The sequence below is a fragment of the Vicia villosa genome, unplaced genomic scaffold (genome assembly GCF_029867415.1).
Source record: "Vicia villosa cultivar HV-30 ecotype Madison, WI unplaced genomic scaffold, Vvil1.0 ctg.002507F_1_1, whole genome shotgun sequence".
In the NCBI taxonomy this organism is placed as follows: Eukaryota; Viridiplantae; Streptophyta; class Magnoliopsida; order Fabales; family Fabaceae; genus Vicia; species Vicia villosa.
The window spans coordinates 220877-246562 of record NW_026705952.1 but is presented as its reverse complement, the minus strand read 5'-3'; the positions used below and the strand labels follow the sequence as shown (position 1 = coordinate 246562).

General features: G+C 34.7%; 1 long non-coding RNA gene across 2 annotated transcripts; it reads right to left on the bottom strand.

Annotated features, from left to right (window-relative positions):
- Positions 1-208: 208 nt before the first annotated feature.
- On the bottom strand, positions 209-1286 carry LOC131639032 (uncharacterized). 2 transcript variants are annotated; one of them, XR_009294834.1, is made up of 2 exons: positions 727-1286; positions 209-663 (listed from the first exon to the last, which is right to left on the bottom strand). It is a non-coding gene; the product is annotated as an uncharacterized LOC131639032 (long non-coding RNA). The 2 variants fall into 2 exon arrangements; XR_009294835.1 differs by having other exon boundaries at positions 811-1286.
- Positions 1287-25686: the final 24400 nt, after the last annotated feature.

The window sequence follows — 25686 nt, the reverse complement described above, 5'->3', positions numbered from 1 at the left end:
CCCAAAAAAGTGTATCCTCTTTAATATTTTGTTATAGATAATTATAATTATTATTTTACTAATCCTTATAATCAACTGACACAATTTCCATTCACTGCGTATACAAAACATTCGCGCGTTAACGACACTATTTCTTTTAAACGATCACAACTTGTTATCATTCATAACCTGTATAAACTTCTTTTTATAACGTTCACAAAGACAACTCTTCAAAAAAACTCAATAATTCCATGCTTAGCATCACATAAACTAAACCATTGTTTTTACATAAACCACCATGTAAATCTCACTAACAACACACTAACCTTAACACAACAATTGCAGCATCATTCACACAATAATAACAATGTTCAATAATCTATAATATGTAGACACACTGCATCCATACAATGTAAATTTCAGTTGTAGGTAAAAAAAGAAAGAAGTAGAGAAAGCTGAATCGGTGCCAACTCAGTCACGAACAACACCGCCGCTGCAGATCCGGTCATAAATTAAAGAAAGGAAAACAAGATAACACAGATGGTGAAATCAAAGCCGCTGGACCATGTATCGATGACTCTCCGACACGAATCGAACCAGATCCGTCGCCCGCTCAAACCGGCATTCTCCACCTCAACCGATCTCCAACCGCTCGCGAACAGCAACCACAGCGCACCTATACATCTGTAAATCGCAACAACATCAAAACCAACAATTTTTCATGAATTCCTAATTAAAATAACAAACCTTCTGTTTTCTCTTTCTTTACATGGACAGGTATTGATGAAACCTCATGAACAGAGCACAAAATTGGAAAAAGGAAACCAATACCACGAAATCCGATGAGTCCGCAACCCACACGCCACCGTCAATCTCGCGCGTGTATCCCCTCCGGCCGTTCAACCGCTGAACAAACCCATATCCGACGACCCCTTAACAGATCTGTACAACCGCGCCATCCACTCCATCCATTCACAAGCAGTCGCAGATCATTCTTCTTCCACGATGCATCCTTCCTCTTTTCCGAATTCGACGGTACCCTTCTCTGACCTTTTAATCTTTGATCTGGATTTATTATGTTGTGGTTTTCAGATCTTTGTGACGCGTAACTTGTCGGCATGGGATATTTTTGTTTCGTTTGAAACTGAGTGAAAGAAGAAGGAAGATTGAAAAAAAAAAGAAAGAAGAGAATGGGTTGTGAGAAGAAGCTGGAACGTTTGACTATGCCATGGTACTTTTATTCATCATTTTTTTATTAATTAATTCTTTATGTTAGCTGTTAACGTTTCTATTAGTAATTCATATAGGTCTAGTGCCCATGATCCATTTTATTAGCAACAACTCTTATATTCACTCGTACGCTAACTTTAAATTGGCATATTTTTGTACCATAAAATCAAACACTTTTTTTTAAAATCAAATAAATTTCAATTTTTTTCGAATAATACGATGGGTGAATTTCAAATCCTCTGCATCTTCGAATTGGTCGACTCCTGATGTCGTATCAATCAATTACTCAAAACAAGATAATTTAAATGCATGCGAATTGGTTTATGCTTAGAGCAATAATCAAACGCTACCGCTAAAATGCGGTAATTAAATTAAGTCGAATTTCTTCGCATCGAGCGAATTAATTCCACTAAACATAACTCTTTTCAATCGACCCCGAACTACGTTGACTCGGATCCTCCAATAAGGAGGTACGTAGGCATTTGGAAAACCAAAGCGAGTCCCCTTTTTCTAAAATTTCTTCGCCTCGAGCGAATTAATTCTGGTAAAGATTACGATTCTTTATCAAGACTCAATTAAATCGATTAATTCACCTACCCTTTAGTCTTAGGGTTTTCAATTTTATTTGGTGTTTTTATTGTTATTTTTTTGTTGCTAATATTTATATAATTATTTTGTCATTTCCATTTTGTATATATAATTATCATTCTATTGTAATTGTCGGTGGGATTATATATATGTTATAAATCTAAGTGTGGGAATTGTCATTAAGTAAGAGGAGACTTGAATCGCCTACGAGCTTTAGTGACAATTCCACTCAGAGTGGGCTGAATTCCGAGAAATATCTTAGACGAGGCTAGACCTTGTCGAGGGTAGGATGCGGAATTTGGCTGATCTCTCTGGGAACCTACCCCTAAAATTCGAACCTCATGGACAAAAAGGCCCTTTCAAAAAAAATCCGACGAAACAGAAAGTTTCGGAGGGTATGAAAGAGCACCATGAGACCTTTAGAATTCAAACCACCTTTGGGAAGGGTAAAAGATACGTAGGATGAACTTATGAACCTACGTACTAAGGTAATTTTATCATCCCACCCTTCATGGGAAGCCATCCCGAGAGGGGCATTACGTGGTAAATCTAAGTCCACGTAGGGTTATCTCTTACAAGTATCATCCCATAGACTCGTAAGGTATTATTTCGCTTAACCCGAATCCCTAGCCTGTAGTGATTCCCTTTTAATCTGACATTGTCTATAAGACCTCTCAGATTTTGGTTTAAGTGGACATCCCTCTGTCCCCGAATGCGCAACATATGGCCTCTTGATGGCCACATGATGAGGAGACTCTTGATGAATCCCTGAATGCTCGCATACCATACATCCTCAATCAATATTCAATCCTAGTCATCCGTTCATGAGACTTTGAACCTACGCCCTCGGATATCTATTTTGAGGGCCATTATATTTGAAGCGAACAACTCATGGGATCGAGTGACCATCTTGAATAGTCACCATGTATTCTTTTCTACGCATTCCCTAGCCTATAGGGATTTCCTTCGTTGTGTCATAGTCCCTATTTTGTAGGGATTTCAATATATATATCATAATACTTATCCTGTAGGGGTTTCTTTCCTCGTACCCACGCATTTTCATACATTTGCATTTGCATTTCCACCTTCGCCCTTATCCAATCTTTGATATGCTTGCTGATTTCTCGAAATTCGTGAATAAACTCAAGTAGATTCTTAAGCTATGGAGAGAGGAGATTTATCATTGGATATTCAAATGAGATTGGTCCTACAAGGAGAAAAGGTTGCCCTTCACTATGCAAGCTACATGCCTACGCCTATGCTCACGCCCATGCCTACGCCTCATATTCAATTATCATTGGAGATCCCCTACATCGAGATCAATTGCCTTATCAACAAGATTGGTATGCCCAAAGAGAGTAAAAAAAATCACCATTTACTTCTACAAGTCAGAGAACTAAGAAGTAAAACAAAGGCATTGAATCAACAAAGGAGATTGTCCCTAGGATCAATAGGTTTTATCATTTTGAATTGTAAATTCCTAGTTGCTAAGTTGTATTTGGTGTAAAACTTTGTACCTTTCGATTAGTAATTCAATAAAAATTCATGCACGCTTTGGAAATAATTCATTCGCTTCTTCATTACTACGACTTTCCATCTTCACTCTTTGATTTCATTTCAACTTGCAACTTTCAATTATTAACAAACTTAAGGGAGAATAACTAACTGAATATTGCTAAACATATGCTTTCAATGTAAGACCGAGCTGACGATGTAAGACATTATTTCAATCCTAAACAGTGGAGAAATAAGGAGATAATCCGTAGTCAACCCCCTCGAGCCAGAAGTTGGAGTTGTTTCTATTTTTCAAAATAAACCTTAATCTTAACCAGGGGCAGGGTAGACTTCGATTAATTCAATGATGCATTCATATCTCAAGAGAATCAGTCTATCTAAGCAAAGGTTCAAACACGCCCATTCTCTCGCAATCATCATCTAAAGTCAAGGAAACAACAAAGATGAAGCTTACAATAATCAAAGTAAACACGGCAGTCACAACGTTCAAAATCAAAAAAGAAAAATTTCAAAAGAACAATTCCGAGAAAAGAAAGCCCGCTAAGTCAAAAAATAAAACTTAGGCAAAAAAAATCAGGGCATCCCGATGGACCGCAAATTCAAAAGAATTGGTTCATGCAAAAATAAGGGATTAAAAAAAGGAAATCGGAGAATAATCTCGTGACTGCCATCTCAAAAATCATCAAAAGCTTCTTGTCAACGCTTGGATCTTATTAATGCTCTTCATTGGCGCTTGAATCTTTATCAATGTTTATTATCATCACTACGACTACGAAAACTTCTCTTGCAAACTGAATGCATTCATTGGATTAAGCGGATTTTAGGATTGGAGAACATCAAGGAGAATGGGGTGGGTTTATATAAAAATTGAGCCTTATATCTTTGTTTCTTAAACCACGAACCACGGCCACGATATAACATTAAAAAGCCCTAATTGAAGCAAGGTTAACTTTGAAAGCATACTTGGCATAAAATTGGTTAAACTAACTCCTATTGTTTGTTAATGACTCTTCGCATCTTCCATCTCTAATCATCCATTTCTATTTCACAACGAACTTCAATTTCAAAAATGGCATGTACATAACTAAGATTTACTTTTCAAAGCGTACAACTTTACTATCAAATCAATACTTAGCATCAAGGAGATTTTGACATTGGTGAGTCATTTCAAGAAGCTTCTAACTAGGGGAAAACATCTAAGAATTTCTCCTAATCATGGGAAAAATCCCAATGATTATAGGGGCACATAATCAAAAGATCCTATTGACTAGGGGCATTCATTTTAAGATTCAATCAACTTGGGTCACATCTCGAAGCAATAACAACCAGGGGCATATCCTTCAAAATTAAAATATTGAGGAAGTTCATATCTTAATGTAGGATCCAAGTCTTTTTCAAAGCGACTTCAAGTACAAAGACTCGAAGACTTGGGGCAATCCATACCGAATTAATAACGCACCATGGTTAGCCCTCCATATCCTGGAGATCGAGGGCAGACCTTTCAACTATCAAATATTGGGGCAATGCATATGAAATTCGTATGATAAGTGATTCTAAGTCAAAAGCGTGGAGTATCTCAAAAATCAAAATAACGGGCTAGACATCTTAAGTGCATACAACAATAAAACTACGTCCAAGCTCATATCAAAACAAATCTATGCAAATACCCAGTAAATTGGGGCAAGACATGCCACAAAGGGGAAAATTATCCTCATATCTTCACAATCCCCATTGAATCTCTCTCCTACGCCTGCGATCTTCGACTTCAAAACGAGTATCAGGAAATCATGCTAGCATAACAACCTACCATCATATGACAAACAACCTTGTTACATTAGTAACCTCTCTACGCCTTTGTTATCAACAACCTATTATTGGAGCATCATACAAATATACATAAGTCATGCATTACATACATTGGTTGATACATTGCATCACACCTTTTTTAGGTAGTCTTCTTTAAGACAAATCTTACGATCGTTCCTAGGAACCTTTTCAGGTAGTATTCTTTAAGACGAATTGTCATCCTTTCCAGGAACCTCTTCAGGTAGTCTTCTTTAAGACATCCTTTTTCTAAGAACCTTTCTAGGTAGTCTTTTCCAAGACATTCATCGTCCTTTCCAAGAACCTTTTTAGGTAGTCTTTTTTAAGACATCTTTCAGCCTTTCCAGGTGGTCTTCTTTAAGACAAATTTTATCCTTTCTAAAGAACCTTTTCAGGTAGTCTTCTTTAAGACAAATTTTCATATCCAATCCAGAAACCTTTTCAGGTAGTCTTATATAAGACGTTATTTCGCTCCGCTCATAAACAAACTACGCATAAGCATTATACATGAACGCTATCATACATATCCAAGCATAATCATTATACATACTCAGATACATACTTATAACACAATTCACTTAAGAATCCGCAATATAACTTTGCACATATAGTATGTGCAACACCAAGTTATCTATTTATATACTTCTTACCCTAAAGGTTGCGTTAAGAAAGTATAAATCAGGATCTGAGAATGCTTGCTACCTTTTTAGCAAGTTAATCCTGAACGCGTAAGTCAGGATCTGAGAATGCTTGCTACCTTTTTAGTAAGTTAATCCTACATGTACAAATCAGGGTCTGAGAATGCTTGCTACCTTTTTAGCAAGTTAATCCTGAACGCGTAAGTCAGGATCTGAGAATGCTTGCTACCTTTTTAGTAAGTTAATCCTACACGCATAAATCAGGGTCTGAGAATGCTTGCTACCTTTTTAGCAAGTTAATCCTGCATGCATAAATCAGGGTCTGAGAACGCTTGCTACCTTTTTAGCAAGTTAATCCTGCACGCGTAATTCAAGATCTACGAATGCTTGCTATGTAAAACTCTAGGTTATCTCAAGTTAATCCTTAATATATAAGAATCTGTGAATGCTTACTAGGCTTTAGTAAGTTAATTCTTTATATATCTACGACTATCCTGGACGGATCCCAGATAGAATTTGAACTCACACTTCTTAGGATAAGAAAGTGAATATAAGGATCTACGAATGTTTGCTATGTCTACTCCTAGGCTTTAGCAAATTAATCCTTAAAACATGGTATAAGAATCTGTGAATGCTTGCTTCATCAGTCCCTAGACTTTAGCAAGTTAATTCTTCATGTTTCCCCCAACTCTAATGAACTAATCCTAAGTTAGAGTTTGGACTCGCATCACTTACCCCCTAGGTCACGGTAAGAATGCATAATCATCATTGAACATTCTCGGCTCTATTATAAATATAGGGCCGACATTCGTATTCCTTACCTCATAAGTCAGAATGAAGGAGCGAAACATGTGACAAATGTATCTCGTGGTTATGAGTGTCAATCTTATAACGAAACGAATATGTCAATTCACAAACCTTGGTATGGATAAGTTAACTGCGTCATCTATGCCTATTTACTGGTCAAAATTTGGGTCTTCCATTATTTAATTACCCTCCGATCTAAACGTACGAGAACTGCACACTCTCGCACCCTTCAATCGAAGAATAATTAAATAGGGGCAACTGTCATACCCCAAATTTGACCCACTAAGACTTGTGCCTTCTTATTTGTTTTCATTGGCACATCATTTAAAATATGTATGTATTGAAATATATACGTATATAAGTGTGATCAAGTTTATAAAATAGGTGTGTACTTCAATTTAATCTCTTAGACTTAACATCCATAAGATGTGAGGTCATTAGGTGTTATTATAAAAATAGGAGTATACATTAAGTAAAAGTGTGTATTTAGTTGGGCTTATTATTCATAAAATATGAGGCCTAATCTCAAAATTCAAAATTGTTTTTAAACTTGAGTTTTATAAACTTCATTGGTTTATTTACTTGGGCTTTTGGATATGGGTTATTTCCTTTTATGGATTTTAACCTAATTTCTAACTCTATAAAAAGGGGTCTTAGCAACCCTAAAAGGACCTTTTTTCCATTCTACGTACAATTTTTCTAAAAAAACCACTTTTTATAACTTTTTTCTCTACGCTTTTTTTTTCTACTCCTCCCACTGAGGATTTGTCTTAGGGTTGTCTTGAACGACCCTAATCCGCCGTCGTCGATTAACTAACGGCTGACAAACCCTTTCCCCTTTTCAAACTCAATCTCAAATTCAAACCTTTTTGGCCGATGATTAATCTATGAGGCTTCCCTTTTCTAAAAAACTTTTTTTAAAGCTTTTGGCCGATGATTATCTATGAGGCCCCCTTTTAAAAAATAAAACCTTTTTTAAAGATTTTGGCCGATGATGAATATTTGAGGCATTTTCTATTGAATTTTAATTCTTTATAATGTTTTTACCTTTTAATGGTTTTTTGGCCAATGATGATGCTTTGAGGCCTTTATATGTCTTTGGCATTTGGGCTAATGTTGTCTTGATCTGACAATGGCCCTAGAAAAACCTTTAAGGTTTGTTATACTTTTGTTTTATTTTAGCTGTATTTGACTTTGTTGTATTTGTTGTATTTGGCTTAGCCATGGTCATTGTTGTCTCGATCTGACAATGACCTTATCAAAACCTTTGAGGTTTTGCCCTTTTGGCTAATATTTAATAAATTTTTTTTTATAATATATAATAAAAATCTAAACGTAAAGATTAAATGGGTCCCCTTGAGTACAAAGAGGCAAAGTGTGCCTAACACCTTCCCTTTGCCTAATTAACCTACTTACCCAAAATCTTAGTTTTTCTTTAATTTAAAAGTTTTACCCTTTTTTCTTTAAATAAAGGGTGGCGGCTCTAATATTTAGGCAGGTTGCCACAATAGGATATTTTAAATATAATAAATATTTAAATAGTACAAACTGCACATTCATATTCTACTAAGATGAAACATTTCATAATTTTATATATTTTTTACACAACCTCCTAACAAATATATGTGTTAGTGTTACAAATAAAGTTAAAAAATTGTTTGCATACTTATAATCAACACGAATTTTGTATTTTTATTTGAAACTATGAAATGATCTCTTTGTCACTTTTATTACTAGTAAAATCTAATTGCATTCAATCACATTATATCAAATCGACATTTATAAAATATTTTTACAACTACGATATTTGAGTTTAATAGACCCATCAATAGCCCTTTTTGAATTGATTTAAAAAAGATATAAATCTAATTGTTATAATTTCAAGTTTTAAGATTTTCTTAAAAATTGTTTGATCAGTTTAAATAAATAAAAATATATTTAAATTTTGATACTGCAGATTTGCATTCTAAAGGCCCTTGAAAAGAAGAACGGAAGAAAATTCGTTACGTTAACTGAAACTTGAAACTTTAAATATGACTTTATTATATTTAATTATATTTAACTTTTTTTAATTATAATATGCTTAATATTTGAGAACTGAGAACTTTTAATAATAACCATACGATTTAATAATAATAATAATAATAAACAAGTTGTTATACCCCAAAATTTGCCCACATATTTTTCAAGAAAACTCCAATCTGAAAATTAAGGGTCTCATATAATCATGGATTTTTATTTCAACAAATATCCTGACATATGAAATACTTAGTTTTTAGAATTTTTCTTATACAGTAATTTGGCTTGCAGTTGAATTTATTCTTACGCAAACACCAAATACTGTTTATTACTTCACACATGCTATTTATTTATTTACAGATAAATGGTACTGACACAATTGGTACAGAGTTAAATCTTTTTGCAGGCGCAGAATCAGGAAACTCAGACTGTACTGGTAACAGTATATTAGTTATTTATTATGTCTATGTTTTTAACAAGTCATGTAAATAAACTTTCATTTTTCACATAAAACAAAAACAACAAAAAAGAAAATTAACTTTGACTGTTGATTTTTCACTCTAAACTGCTACATCAATACCTGGACAGTCAGTTGACAGCCAAGCTGCTGGCAGTACAATTCTCAGTGTTTTGTACCATCAATCAAATCAATCTTTCACAATTCAAAATTCCAAGATTTTTGTTCTAGAAGTCTTTTGAATATCACGCGATTAGCAGAGACTCAACACTGCACAAAAATCAGGTACGCTTAACTGTCTCCTACACAAACAGTCCCTAATCAGGGTTTTTCTTGTTTTTACAGGAGCAACAAGTTTTGAGAGCTCAAATGGATTTCATACACATCCATATATCTCAAAGTACCATCATACAAATTTTCAAACTTCAATTCACTCAGACGCACCGTCAGCAGCTCAAACAGTCAACAGACGACCCGTTTGACCAAAAAAGTCAACAGACAGTCAAAAATGAAATTTTTTGTCAAAGTCCATATTTTGTCAAAGGATTCATCATTTGATCATTGGATGATCATAATTCATCAAGGAAAGATCAAAAATCAACAAAACCCTAAGATTCAAAATTAGGGTTTTTGCCTGAAAAGTCAACTCAACTTTGACTGATCATAACTCTCTCATCCTTCATCCAAAAAATTCAAACCAAAGCTTGTTTTGAAGGAAATTCAATTATCTTTCAAATGCCATTGATCCCATGGTCATTGGATTCACCATTTGAAAAATATGATCAAAGACATTACAGGTCATTTTCAAAGTCAACAAAAAGACACTTTTTTCAAAAGGACACACAAGGAGCTTCAAAAATCATTTTGACATGAGACCAAAGGCATTGGTTAGAGGACTCTTTGAGGTTTCCAAAAAGTGCAAGATCTCCTTCATATGACAAAAATTGAAGGATTTACACCTTGTTGAAGTTGGCTAAATTTTGGGAAAATGCATGAAATCAACATTGCTCAAAAATGTATTTTTTCCAAATGGGGCCAAGTTTTCAGCATTCAAACATCATTTCCATGATGATATGGGCCTCCCACGACCAAGACTAAGCCCACATCATTTTTTTATCCATTTTTGGCATAATTTTATCTTATTTTAAGATTAAAATTAAAAAGAAAATGAAATGGATAAAGAATAGCTTGTATTCCAAGCATGACTCATTCAACTCTGTCCCAAAGCAAAGTACAGCAGAGGAGAAGAAGAAAATCAAGCCATGGTGGCTTAAAGGCAAAGCTACCAATGTTGAAAAAGTCAAGATTCCAAAAAAACTCATCAATGCTTTTGGCTTAGTTTCTAAGCACTCTAATGCTTATAAATAGGCAATAGCACTTCAGTAATAAAGGAGACAGAAATTGAGAGCAAAAACTCTTGCTTGTAACACACTTGTAATCTCTTAAAATATTCAAAGAATTTTGAAATTCGAATTCCAAATTTAAGTCACTTTCCATTCAAACTAAACACTCAAACACGTTCCTTGAACTTCACTGAACATATCCAGATCATTTGCAAGCTCTGAAACTCCTTGAATCAAACGCTACAGGTCTCGATTCATCCAAACTAAAACTGACTTGTGTCTCATAACCCAAGCATATCTAGCACGATGTAGACATATATTTGAACTTGGTGTGGTGTGTAGATCATTTCTGGAGCTTTAATTGAGTTTTAGATGCTTACACACGAAGATACCATTTTAGGGTTCTTAAGCTAAAATTTGGGATCCTCTGATTTAGGCAAAATTAGAAGAAACCGATGACATATTTGAACTCAGGGGACGATTTTAAGCTTAACCATGGTCTCCTAAGTAATTTATATTGCTTGTATGAAATTTTGACATGTGCAGGTCTTGTAGCTACGAACGAAAACCGTCACTAAAGGCTTTACCTACAGTTGCAGAGCTTATAGCAACGGAGAGAGGAAGAAGATGAAGGCGTGGCAGGCTCTGGTTGGCCAGAATGCGCGCGCCAGCTTTTATTCAAATTCTTGGATCCTGTGTTGCGCTGTCCATGCTTTTGTCATGCTCCTCAAAATCTGAGCCCTCTGATTCACTTCCAGTCAGATCCAACGTGCCAGATCTCTCACCACACCATACTCCTTCATTGATTTCCACACAGGATCAGTATCCTTTTATTTTCTATTTTATTTTCTATTTTGTTTTAATTTCTTTGTTAAATTAATTAAAAATAGTTTTAAAAATCCAAAAAATACACAAAAAATATTTTTATACTTCTAAAATAATATATTATTTTCTGAAATAAAAATATTTTATTTTTCTTCATAATTTCAATATTTTGCATAATTAATTAGTATATATTTATATATTGGCTTTTTAATTATTCTAACCAATCAAAAATCATAAAAAAATTGTTCCTTATGTTAAATATTGTTTATATATTATAAACTAATTTTGTACATATTTTGAATAATTTTCTTTTTAAGTTTTAATTATTTGTATAATTATTTGCATAATTATGTTTTAATTAACTTAAATCAATTCCAAAAATTCCAAAAAAATTAGTTTTGTTTTAAAATTAATTGACAAATATTTTGTACATATTTTAAACTTAATTTCTAGGTTTAAATCAATTTTCATCTTTTTTTCTTCATTTTAATCTAATTAATCATGCATTAATTATAATTAAAACCAATCATAAAAATTCCAAAAAAACATGCCTTTTATTTTTCTTGCAATTTAAAATTCCTAGATAAATGTATAGGATGTCAAATTCATGTAAATAGGCTAGTTTACGTTTCCTGCACAATCGATGTAATAGCGTAGATTTACTTTCCGCACTTTACATTTCCGCATTTTAATTCCCAGCACATATAAACTGCGTGTATGTCAAAGATAAAATTGAACCGTTAGATCACTAACTTCAAAGATAAATATCTGAATCCAATCACAATCACACTTGCACCTCTTAAGGTAATCCCTCTCATTCCTTTCAAAATCAAAGTCAAAATTCCACTGTTTTGAGTACAAAATCGAACCTTGCTTTTATATCCGGTGAAAGGATAGATTTTTAAAGGAAATAGGATAAAGACCTTACAACTCAGGGTAGACCTCCTAGTTTGCTTGCTCAAATCAAAACAAACAAAATTCTCATACACTGTTGATTTTTCAAAACTTTCAAAAAGACAATACTTTGTATACATCCAAACACGGGTTATTACAAAGTTAACGTTCTTTTCAAAATATCTTTCGAAAGATAAACAAGAATTTTGTATACATCCACACGGATCATTACAAAATTCAATTTACAAAAGTATTTGAAACCACATATGAGCAATTTCAGAGCAATTGAAAAGTGATCGAAAAACAAGTGAGCTAAGCAAACTTAAGAGCCCATGGATAACCATGGATACAAAGGGTGCTAACACCTTCCCTTTGTATAACCTACCCCCTTACCCAGAATTTCTTAAAGGTCTTTTTTCTGTTTCTTTTATAAACCTTTCCTTAATTGGATAAAATAAAAGGTCGGTGGCGACTCTGTGAATTTTCAAAATGCGAAAGCATTAAGCGACAAAAAAGAGTCAGTTCACGTACCTCTACAGATCAGAGGTATGGCCCGGAATTAAAAAAATCGGAGGTCCACACAAGTATATCAATTTTTCTTGTAAAATACTTAATATCTACCTGGAGTTTTTATTTCAAACCTACAGACAACTATTATACTAATAATAATAATAATAATAATGATGATGATGATGATGATGATGATGATGATGATGAAAAGAGAATTGAAATAGAGAGTGAAATTCTGGACTCAGACACGCGATGTCTAACAGGATGTCACGACATCACTATCTGAATGTTTTTAAACAAATGAACAAAGTAAAAACAGAAAAACAACACAGGAGAGTTGTTAACCCAGTTCGGTGCAAACACACCTACATCTGGGGGCTACCAAGCCAGGGAGGAAGTCCACTATAAGTAATATTAATTCAAGGTAATACAAAACAAGATTACGCCTTTCACTTAATATCTACCCAATGCAACTTCAATCTAGACCACTCAGACCAGAGATCCTACTCACTCCCCCTCAATCACAGCAGTGATGAAAAACTAACCAACAAATAACAAAGAAGACACTCTTCAAAAACACAACTTGATCTTGCTTAAAAGCTTTGATCAAGTACAATAGTACTCTTGCTTAAAAGCTTTGAGTACTTCTTACAACTCAAATCAAAGCACCTAGACCAAGACAATCATCATGATGATTGTTTGGCTTACAAGAAAAACTACAACGAGAACCTTAAACACACAGAACTCTAACAGTTTCTCCACCAAAAACCCTGACGGCAACAGTAGCCCTTGCGTGGAATAAATAGCCTTCAGCAATACAGCAACTGGGCCTTGGATCCATAAAAATAGTTTTTTCCCTAATAAAAAAAATCTTCATAACACAAGAAGCTGATAATAGAAATCATCCAATTCGTTCTTAAGGCAGATCAGAATCCATCATTACCAAATATAGCGCATAAGGTCTTATCAGATCATAAAATCATAAGTAGTAATAGAAAATAACGAACAGCTGCGAATGTCATGACATCGGCCTTGACATCAGGTAAAGGCCTGCATAAGGAAGGACTTCACAACAACAGAAAGCATGTCATGACACTGGTTTTGACAGGATAGAACCACACTTTAGTTTTACCAAAAATTACAGCCAATCAACAACATCTACAAACTCCCCCTTTGGCAAATTTTTGGCTAAAACACTAATAGAAGTGAAAAAAATATCAGAGCATACAGCAGCCAACAACAGAAAAATAAATTCTGTAACAGAAAAATAAATTCTGAAGAAACAGCAGCAACTTGATTCAACTTGATTAATCACAAAAAAAAAACAGAAAACCACTACTTAATCAATTGTTACAGAAACCACTTGTCAATGTCAGGGAGAATCAGAGAACACCCAAATAAAGAAAACCACAAAAAAACCATGTCCAAGAAGAAACCAAAGGATCACCAGAACAACAAAACAACCATTACAACCATTACAACCATTACAATCAAAAACAACAAACACACTACTCCCCCTTTTTAGCCACAAAAGGAGCCAAACATCAGATGAAGATTTAATCTTCAGAGCCAGCAGTATCATCATCATCCTCCTCACTCATCTCTTCATCACTGAAGCTACTAGACTTATATTCATCCTCACTATCAGTATCCATATCAGCATCCATCTTCTCACCATCACCACCAGCAGCATGATCATCATCACTATCAGCAGACTGCTCAAGACTTTGTATAAGCTGTTCAAGCTTCATCTTCCTATTTTCCAGCTCTTTGCAGGTCTCCTTCAGCTCAGCTATAAGAGAGGCTTTGGTCACAGACTTGCTAGTTTGAGATGTTCCAGCAGATGTTGAGGCATCAGTCCTTTGAAGTAGCTTGTAGTGAAAAGTCAAAGCACTTTCCCTTTTGCAGACAGAATCTTTAGCTTTCAAGATGCCAGGGTATTGCTTTAGGATGATTCCACATATTAGGGATGGAAAGGCAATAGGAAGCTTAGTAGCAGAGGTACCTGCATGTCTCATAGTCGGGTAAAAAATATAGGTCCCATAGTCAAACACAGTCTTGGTCCCTATAGCATAAATGAATCTACCTAAACCAACAGCAATGGTAGAGGTGTGATTTGTGGGCACCCAATTGGCAGAACCAATTTTATGCAGCAGAGCATACTTGACAGTCAAGAGACTAGCACACAGTTTGCTTTTGATGGGCCACTTTTTAACCTTACCCCCAGTGATGGTGTTGCAAACCTCATTATCAGTTACTTCAAGATCAGGTTGAGCTTCAGCACTTCTACCTAGATAGTGATTTATAGCAGTAGGGGAGAATTCTATGCATTTTCTTCTAACATAAACTTTATGAAAATCATCTGTTCTACCATCAGCACAGTCTTGAGACAAATTAACAATAAACTCCTTCACAAGCATTTCATAACATTTAGAGAATTGAGAAACAGTCTTAATCAAACCTGCAGACTTGATGAGCTGCATAACCTCTTGATTTTCCAGAGCATCATTTGCTAATTCTCTTTCTAGGGCCAGCCTTCTTTGATACACAATTTTCCACTGGATTGCATTAGAGGCATAGTGCAGATATATGTTATCCAAAGGAACATCACGAACCTTTGTAGCAGATTTAGTAACAGCAATCTTCTTCTTGGAGGGGATGTCAGGGACATCACTTGGGACATCAGCTTCAGAGTCAGAAATGCTTCTTTCCTTCCTCTTCTTCACACTAACTTTGCTTCCAGATTTTGAGGGTCCAGTAGGAGCTTTCTTCATCTTTTCTTTAGTAACAGTCTTCAGAGGAGTAACCTGTGGCTTGAGAGAATGTTGCTCACAGACTTGTTTTCCCTTACGAGCCTTGACCCTGTTGGAGATGCTGGAGATGAGGTCATCATCAGCAATATCAATAGGATCATCAAGTTCATCTAGATCCACCACATCATGCACATTAGGGTTTTCATCTCTCTTAGCAGGAACAGCAGGAACCTCTTCATCGTTCTCAGGAGCAAGAGTCTCATCATCTTTGGTATCAGATGCTTCAACATTGATAGCTTCAGATGTTTCAACATCTTTGGCAACAGGGGTCTCATTAACAGATGTCTCAACATCTTTAGTAACAGGAGTCTCATCATTTTTCTCAGCAGATGTCTCATCATTATCAACAGCTGTCTCAGCATCTTTAGCAACAGGGGTCTCATCATCTTGCACACCTTGATCATCATTGGAAGCAGGCATTTGGGCTAGAGGAACAGAAATTCCTTCAACTTTGTGCCCTTCATTCAAGATTCTGGTGACAATATTTGCAATCGCATTATGAACATAGGAAGAGCCTTCTCTACCCTGGACAGAAAAAGTTTCTGGAACAGATCCTCCGGTTGATTTTCTTGCATGCATCTTTCTTGGTTGACTGCGAACAGAATCGGAGGCAGGAACAGAGTTCAATGGCACAACATCCAGCACAACATCTTGATCGCTCACAACATTTGGTGCCCTAGAACCTGATGCTGTTTCAGAGATAGGAGAAGATTTCTTTGAGGAAGAACTCTGAGACATGGTGAGAGAAAATGAGAGGCTGGGTAAAGAGTGATGAATGCAGAGACACAGAGAGATAGCGTGAGTGTGGAAGAGAGGTTTTGGAGGAATGGAAACCGTTTGGGTAACTTGCAAAAGGGGGGGAAAATGCACTTTAATGTGTAATGATATCCAAGATTTGGAGAGAGAAATAATGCTGGCCCCACACTCAATTAATTGCTATAATCCTTCACAAAGACAAATGCCTAATTTGTTTCTTAAATTTTCAAATTGATTTGCATCTAAGGCTTTTGTAAAAATGTCAGCAAGTTGAAGGTCTGTAGCAACATGTTCCAAGCCAATTATTTTGTCCTCAACAAGATCTCTAATGTAGTGGTGTCTAATATCAATATGCTTGGTCCTGCTGTGCTGAATGGGATTCTTTGAAATGTTGATGGCACTTAAGTTGTCACAATATAATGTCATGACATCTTGTGTGACATTGTATTCTGATAACATTTGTTTCATCCAAACAAGTTGAGAACAGCTACTTCCTGCTGCAATATATTCTGCTTCAGCAGTAGATAAGGACACACAGTTTTGTTTCTTGCCGAACCATGAAATAAGATTATTTCCCAAAAAGAAGCATCCTCCTGAAGTACTTTTTCTGTCATCAGCACTTCCAGCCCAGTCTGCATCACAATATCCAGTGAGAATGGGTTCACATCCATGAGAGTAAAGCATTCCATACTCACAGGTACCATTCACATATTTCATTATCCTCTTGACTTGATTTATGTGACTGACTTTGGGTTCTGCTTGATACCTAGCACATACCCCAACAGCAAAGGCAATATCAGGTCTACTGGCTGTAAGGTATAACAGACTTCCTATCATGCTTCTGTATAGACTTTGATCAACACTAGTTCCCTTCTCATCTTTGGACAGTTTCAAATGAGTAGGTGCTGGTGTCCTTTTGTGAGTAGCATTTTCCATTCCAAACTTTTTGACAATATTTCTAGCATACTTGCTCTGAGAGAGAAAGATTGAGTCTTCCATCTGTTTGACTTGCAGCCCAAGAAAGTATGTTAATTCTCCAACAAGACTCATTTCAAATTCAGATTGCATTTGCTCAACAAAATGTCTAGTCATCTTGTCTGACATCCCACCAAATACAATATCATCCACATAGATTTGAGCTATTAGAATCTTTCCTCCTTCATCTTTAACAAAGAGAGTTTTATCTATCCCTCCTTTCCTGTATCCATTGCTAGTAAGAAACTCAGTTAGTCTCTCATACCAAGCTCTAGGGGCTTGCTTCAGACCATAAAGGGCTTTTCTTAATTTGTACACATGATCAGGATGGTTTGGATCTGCAAAACCTTTAGGTTGTTCTACATAGACTTCCTCATTCAAATATCCATTCAAGAAAGCACTCTTTACATCCATCTGATATAGTTTGAATTTCAGAATGCATGCAACCCCTAACAACAGCCTAATTGACTCAAGTCTGGCAACAGGGGCAAAAGTTTCATCAAAGTCAACTCCCTCAACTTGAGTGTATCCTTGAGCAACTAACCTTGCTTTATTTCTGATTATAGTTCCCAGTTCATCTGACTTATTCTTGTAGACCCATTTTGTTCCAATGACATTAGAATGTTTTGGTCTTGGAACCAGCTCCCATACTTCATTCCTTTCAAACTGACCTAGTTCTTCCTGCATGGCATTAATCCAGAACTCATCTGTTAATGCTTCCTTGACATTCTTAGGTTCAATTTTTGATACAAAACAAGAGTTTGAAACTACTTCTCTTGACCTTGTAGTAATTCCACTGTTGGGATCTCCTATAATAAGTTCTTTAGGATGATTTTTCTGAACTCTTATAGAAGGACTCTTGTTAGAAGGTTCAGCCTCAGATTCTGTGATAGTAGGACTGCAATCATCTTCTCTTGTAGATTCTTCAGCTGTAATATCCCAGAATGTTCCGACATCTTCTGTGACATCTGCTTGATTGTGGACATCATCAACCACAACGTTTATGGACTCCATTATTATTCTGGTTCTTGAGTTGAACACTCGATAGGCTCTACTGTTTGTAGAGTAGCCCAGAAAAATTCCTTCATCACTCTTGGGATCCATCTTCCTTCTGTGATCTCTATCAGCAAGAATGTAACACCTACTACCAAACACATGGAAGTATTTGACAGTGGGCTTTCTTCCCTTCCAGATCTCATATAGGGTGGTAGAGGTTCCTTTTCTTAAAGTAACTCTATTGTGGACATAACAAGCAGTATTCATGGCTTCAGCCCAGAAGTAGATAGGGAGATTCTTAGCATGGATCATTGCTCTGGCTGATTCTTGAATAGTTCTATTCTTTCTTTCAACAACCCCATTTTGCTGTGGAGTAATAGGGGAAGAGAATTCATGATGTATTCCTTCAGAGGAGCAGAAATCAGCAAATTTTTGATTCTCAAATTCCTTTCCATGATCACTTCTAATTCTTACAACACCAGTTTCTTTTTCTCTTTGAATTCTTTGACATAGGTCCTTGAAAACATCAAACACATCTGACTTTTCTCTGATGAAGTTTACCCAAGTGTATCTGGAGTAGTCATCCACAACCACATAAGCATATTTCTTTCCTCCAAGACTTTCTATTTGCATTGGTCCCATCAAGTCCATATGTAGCAGTTCAAGAACTCTAGAAGTAGTCAGATGTGTAACCTTTGGATGCGACATCCTGGTTTGTTTTCCTACCTGACATTCACCACAGATTCTTCCTTCATCAATTTGTAGCTTAGGAATTACTCTCACAGCTTCCAGAGAAATAATCCTTTTCATACCCCTTAGATGAAGGTGACCAAGTTTTTGATGCCACAGCTTTGCTTCTTCTTCCTTAGAGCAAACAGTAGAATAGCTGGATTCATGAGACACCCACAAGTAGCAGTTATCTTTGGACCTGACACCCCTCATTACTACTTCCTTTTCTTCATTAGTGACCACACACTCAGCTTTGGTGAAGTTGACTTGGTATCCTTGGTCACAGAGTTGACTGATGCTTATGAGATTGGCAGTCAGGCCTTTGACCAACAAAACACCTTCTAAATTTGGCACTCCTGAACAGTCTAATTTTCCAACTCCTTTGATTTCTCCTTTAGCTCCATCACCAAAGGTTACATAACTAGTAGAATGACCCTTGATATCAACAAGCAAATTTTTTTGTCCAGTCATGTGTCTGGAACATCCACTGTCAAAATACCAGTCTTCCTTGGCTGAAACTCTAAGAGATGTATGGGCTATTAGAGCCATATTTTTGGGTTTCCATTGTTGCTTCTGGATGTGCATGATCTGCTTAGGTTTGTAGTAAGGAGCTTGATCTGGGTATCCATATAATCTGAAGCAGAAAGGCTTAATGTATCCAAATCTTCCACAATAATGACATCTCCATCTTTGAAACTTTCTCTTCATTTCACTTTTCTCGTGATGTTGAGTCACATGTTTTGACATCGGTTTCAACATCTCAGCTTCAGGTTTAGTTCAGCTACTTTCTTGGAAATATTTCTTTGCACCAACAAAGCCTATACCAGACATATCTCCTGAACTTTTTCCAACCTGCAAAATCTCCTCCAACATGTCCGTGCCATTGTTCAACATTTTTACTGATTTTGACATTTGATCAAGTTTGGATTGTAACATGCTAATTTCACTATTCAGTTCAGATATAGTTTCATTAAGCCCTTTGTTATCAGCCTCCAACTGAGCTATGTATTTCTTCTGCTTTTCACCTTGTTGACACACTTCAGCACTTCTGATACAGAGCTTTCTGTAGGAGGTTGCCAGCTCTTCAAAGGATAGCTCATCTTCACTAGAATCTCCATCTGAATTGCAAACTCCAGTAAGGGCTGTGACATGTTTAGCTGATTCTTCTTCAAAATCACTCTCAGAATCTTCATCAGACCAGGAAACTGACAATCCTTTCTTTTGTTTCTTGAGATAAGTAGGACATTCAGCTCTAATATGTCCATACCCTTCACATCCATGACATTGAATTCCTTTACTGTGATTGTATTTTTCTTCTGGTTTAGTTCTTCTGCCAGAGTCATAAGATCTACTGATGTCAGATGAGATGTTCTTGACATTAGGTCTTGGCTTCTGATCCATTCTTCTCATAATTTTGTTGAATTGTTTGCCAAGCATAGCTATAGATTCAGATAGATTCTCTTCTCTACTTTCCTCTACTTCCTCTTGAGAGTTGGACACAAAGGCTATGCTTTTGTTCTTCTTTTCAGAATTTTCACTGATTCCCATCTCAAAGGTTTGAAGAGATCCAATTAACTCTTCTACCTTCATTTTGCTGATGTCCTGTGCCTCTTCTATGGCTGTAACCTTCATGTCAAATCTCTTAGGTAGGGATCTAAGAATTTTTCTCACCAGCTTTTCATCAGACATCTTCTCTCCCAAGGCTCCTGAGGTATTAGCAATATCAAGTATATTCATATGAAAATCCTTAATACTTTCATCATCTCTCATCCTTAGATTTTCAAACTTCGTAGTTAGCAGTTGAAGTCTTGACATCTTCACTTTGGAGGTGCCCTCATGAGTAGTCTTGAGGGTATCCCAGACATCTTTGGCTAGTTCACACTGATGTACCAGTCTGAATATATTCTTGTCAATTCCATTGAATAAAGCATTTAAAGCTTTAGAGTTGCCAAGCGCCAATGCCTCTTCATCTTTGTCCCATTCTTCCTCTGGTTTAAGAGTTTTCTTGCCATCCTTTTCAGTAATAACATGATGTTCCCATCCTTTGTTCACAGCTCTCCATGCTTTGCTATCCACGGATTTCAGAAAAGCCACCATGCGAGGTTTCCAATAATCATAATTAGAGCCATCCAGAATGGGTGGTCTAATCCCATATCCACCACCTTCTTTGTCCATAGTACCAGAAAGTACTGTCCCTAGATCTCACCCAGTAAAAACAGGCAGGGTGCCTGCTCTGATGCCAATTGAAATTCTGGACTCAGACACGCGATGTCTAACAGGATGTCACGACATCACTATCTGAATGTTTTTAAACAAATGAACAAAGTAAAAACAGAAAAACAACACAGGAGAGTTGTTAACCCAGTTCGGTGCAAACACACCTACATCTGGGGGCTACCAAGCCAGGGAGGAAGTCCACTATAAGTAATATTAATTCAAGGTAATACAAAACAAGATTACGCCTTTCACTTAATATCTACCCAATGCAACTTCAATCTAGACCACTCAGACCAGAGATCCTACTCACTCCCCCTCAATCACAGCAGTGATGAAAAACTAACCAACGAATAACAAAGAAGACACTCTTCAAAAACACAACTTGATCTTGCTTAAAAGCTTTGATCAAGTACAATAGTACTCTTGCTTAAAAGCTTTGAGTACTTCTTACAACTCAAATCAAAGCACCTAGACCAAGACAATCATCATGATGATTGTTTGGCTTACAAGAAAAACTACAACGAGAACCTTAAACACACAGAACTCTAACAGTTTCTCCACCAAAAACCCTGACGACAACAGTAGCCCTTGCGTGGAATAAATAGCCTTCAGCAATACAGCAACTGGGCCTTGGATCCATAAAAATAGTTTTTGCCCTAATAAAAAAAATCTTCATAACACAAGAAGCTGATAATAGAAATCATCCAATTCGTCCTTAAGGCAGATCAGAATCCATCATTACCAAATATAGCGCATAAGGTCTTATCAGATCATAAAATCATAAGTAGTAATAGAAAATAACGAACAGCTGCGAATGTCATGACATCGGCCTTGACATCAGGTAAAAGCCTGCATAAGGAAGGACTTCACAACAACAGAAAGCATGTCATGACACTGGTTTTGACAGGATAGAACCACACTTTAGTTTTACCAAAAATTACAGCCAATCAACAACATCTACAGAGAGTAACATGTTTATAGAGTTATTTTGTAAAATAAAACTTAATAAAAAAACATTTTTATAAAATATTAAATATAATAAATATTTAAATAGTACAAACTGCACATTTATATTCTACTAGTATGAAACACAACCTTGTAACAAATATATGTGTTAGTGTTACAAATAAAGTTAAAAAATTGTTTGCATACTTATAATGAACACGAATTTTGTATTTTTATTTGAAATTATGAAATGATCTTTTTGTCACTTTTATTACTAGTAAAATTTACTTGCAATGGGAGTTTTTTACAATTTGGAACTAAAATGATATATTTGGGAATTGTTATTTGTAATTTTTCTATCATAAGCAATTTTTACATTCAATTTAGGGCCCGGCTAATAGGACATTTACCTGTCTAACATGTCATGGAAACTTTCAACAATGTGGAGGAGTGCACTATGGATGCATAATACTAAGTCAGTCAGTCTTCAATCCTGGATATTTTGATGTAATAGAGAATAATTTGAAGTGTATATGCAAGGTATATATATATTATTAGATGTTCTTAATCTTATCTAATGAATATTTTTATGTAATAAATAATATATCAAAGTGTGTACATGTAAGGTATATATATTACCAGATGTTCCTTATCTAATAGCACTCTGGATTCTTTTTTTAAGGAATGTTAATTGTATTTTTTCAATATTATATATAGAATTGACAACCAAATAAAAAGTCAAATCACATAGGTTAGATTGACTTGCTAAATCTCCTACTAGGCTTCTTATTCTTAGGCTACTATTTAGAGAACATTTTATTGACCAGTAAGCATGAGGGCTAGTGCTCAATTTTGAAGAGCCTATAGCACTCCTCAAAATACGTATATGACTCCGGCTTTTTCATTTTCATCATGTAGTTGTCTTTATTTGTGTTTCTTAATACCTCCTTGAGTTATGTTCGGTGTCTTTTCCTTGGGTACTCATATTTTGAAGCAAAATTTTTTTGAATTTTTTTTTGAAATGCAATTATTATAGAATAGTTACCTATTGTTCCATAATTAGATAATGTGTATTTACCCAACTAAACTTTATGGTACAAGAGGATTGACATAATATAAATACCATTATTATCGTTGCTGTTTTTATTACATAAAGTTTGTTGTTTTAGTATAAGTTTTTTTCTATTCATTTTAACTCTACATTAGCGTTGTAAATTTTTTAACATATGCATTCAATCACGTTATATCAAATCGATATTTATAAAATGTTTTTATAACTACTTATAGATATTTGAGTTTAATAGACCCAGCAATAGCCCTTTTTTGAATTGATTTAAAATAGATATAAATCTAATTGTTATAATTTCAAGTTTTAAGATTTTCTTATAAATTGTTTGATCAGTTTAAATAAATAAAAATATATTTAAATTTTGATACTGCGGATTTGCATTCTAAAGGCCCTTGAAAAGAAGAACGGAAGGAAATTCGTTTCGTTAACAGAAACTTGAAACTTTAAATATGACTTTATTATATTTAATTATATTTAACTTTTTTTAATTATAGTATGCTTAATATGTGAGAACTGAGAACTTTTAATAATAACCATACGATTTAATAATAATAATAAACTAGTATATCAATTTTTCTTGTAAAATACTTAATATCTACCTGGATTTTCATATTCAAACCTACAGACAACAATTACCATTATAAACTTGAGTTTTATAAACTTCGTTGGTTTATTTACTTGGGCTTTTGGATATGGGTTATTTCCTTTTATGGATTTTAACCTAATTTCTAACTCTATAAAAAGGGGTCTTAGCAATCCTAAAAGGACCTTTTTTCCATTCTACGTACAATTTTTCTAAAAAAACCACTTTTTATAACTTTTTTCTCTAGGCTTTTTTTTTCTACTCCTCCCACTGAGGGTTTGTCTTGTCTTAGGGTTGTCTTGAACGACCCTAATCCGCCGTCGTCGATTAACTAACGGCCGACAAACCCTTTCCCCTTTTCAAACTCAATCTCAAATTCAAACCTTTTTGGCCGATGATTAATCTATGAGGCTTCCCTTTTCTAAAAAACTTTTTTTAAAGCTTTTATCTATGAGGCCCCCTTTTAAAAAATAAAACCTTTTTTAAAGATTTTGGCCGATGATGAATATTTGAGGCATTTTCTATTGAATTTTAATTCTTTATAATGTTTTTACCTTTTTAATGGTTTTTTGGCCAATGATGATGCTTTGAGGCCTTTATTTTTTTTATTACAATTTCGTTTACATGCCTTTGGCATTTGGGCTATTGTTGTCTTGATCTGACAATGGCCCTAGAAAAACCTTTAAGGTTTGTTATACTTTTGTTGTATTTTAGCTGTATTTGACTTTGTTGTATTTGTTGTATTTGACTTTGTTGTATTTGTTGTATTTGGCTTAGCCATGGTCATTGTTGTCTCGATCTGACAATGACCTTATCAAAACATGTGATGTTTTGCCCTTTTGGCTAATATTTAATAAATTTTTTTTATAATATATAATAAAAACCTAAACGTAAAGATTAAATTGGTCCCCTTGAGTACAAGGGATTCCCTTTGCCTAATTAACCTACTTACCCAAAATCTTAGGTTTTCTTTAATTTAAAAGTTTTACCCTTTTTTCTTTAAATAAAGGGTGGTGGCTCTAATATTTAGGCAGGTTGCCACAATATGATATTACAAATATAATAAATATTTAAATAGTACAAACTGCACATTCATATTCTACTAAGATGAAACATTTCATAATTTTATATATTTTTTACACAACCTCCTAACAAATATATGTGTTAGTGTTACGAATAAAGTTAAAAAATTGTTTGCATACTTATAATCAACACGAATTTTGTATTTTTATTTGAAACTATGAAATGATCTCTTTGTCACTTTTATTACTATTAAAATCTAATTGCATTCAATCACATTATATCAAATCGATATTTATAAAATATTTTTACAACTACGATATTTGAGTTTAATAGACCCATCAATAGCCCTTTTTGAATTGATTTAAAAAAGATATAAATCTAATTGTTATAATTTCAAGTTTTAAGATTTTCTTATAAATTGTTTGATCAGTTTAAATAAATAAAAATATATTTAAATTTTGATACTGCAGATTTGCATTCTAAAGGCCCTTGAAAAGAAGAACGGAAGAAAATTCGTTACGTTAACTGAAACTTGAAACTTTAAATATGACTTTATTATATTTAATTATATTTAACTTTTTTTAATTATAATATGCTTAATATTTGAGAACTGAGAACTTTTAATAATAACCATACGATTTAATAATAATAATAAACAAGTATATCAATTTTTCTTGTAAAATACTTAATATCTACCTGGAGTTTTTATTTCAAACCTACAGACAACTATAATAATAATAATAATAATAATAATAATAATGATGATGATGATGATGATGATGATGATGATGATGATGATGAAAAGAGAATTGAAATAGAGAGTAACATGTTTATATAGAGTAATTTTGTAAAATAAAACTTAATAAAAAAGGTTTTTATAAAATATTAAATATAATAAATATTTAAATAGTACAAACTACACATTTATATTCTACTAGTATGAAACATGTC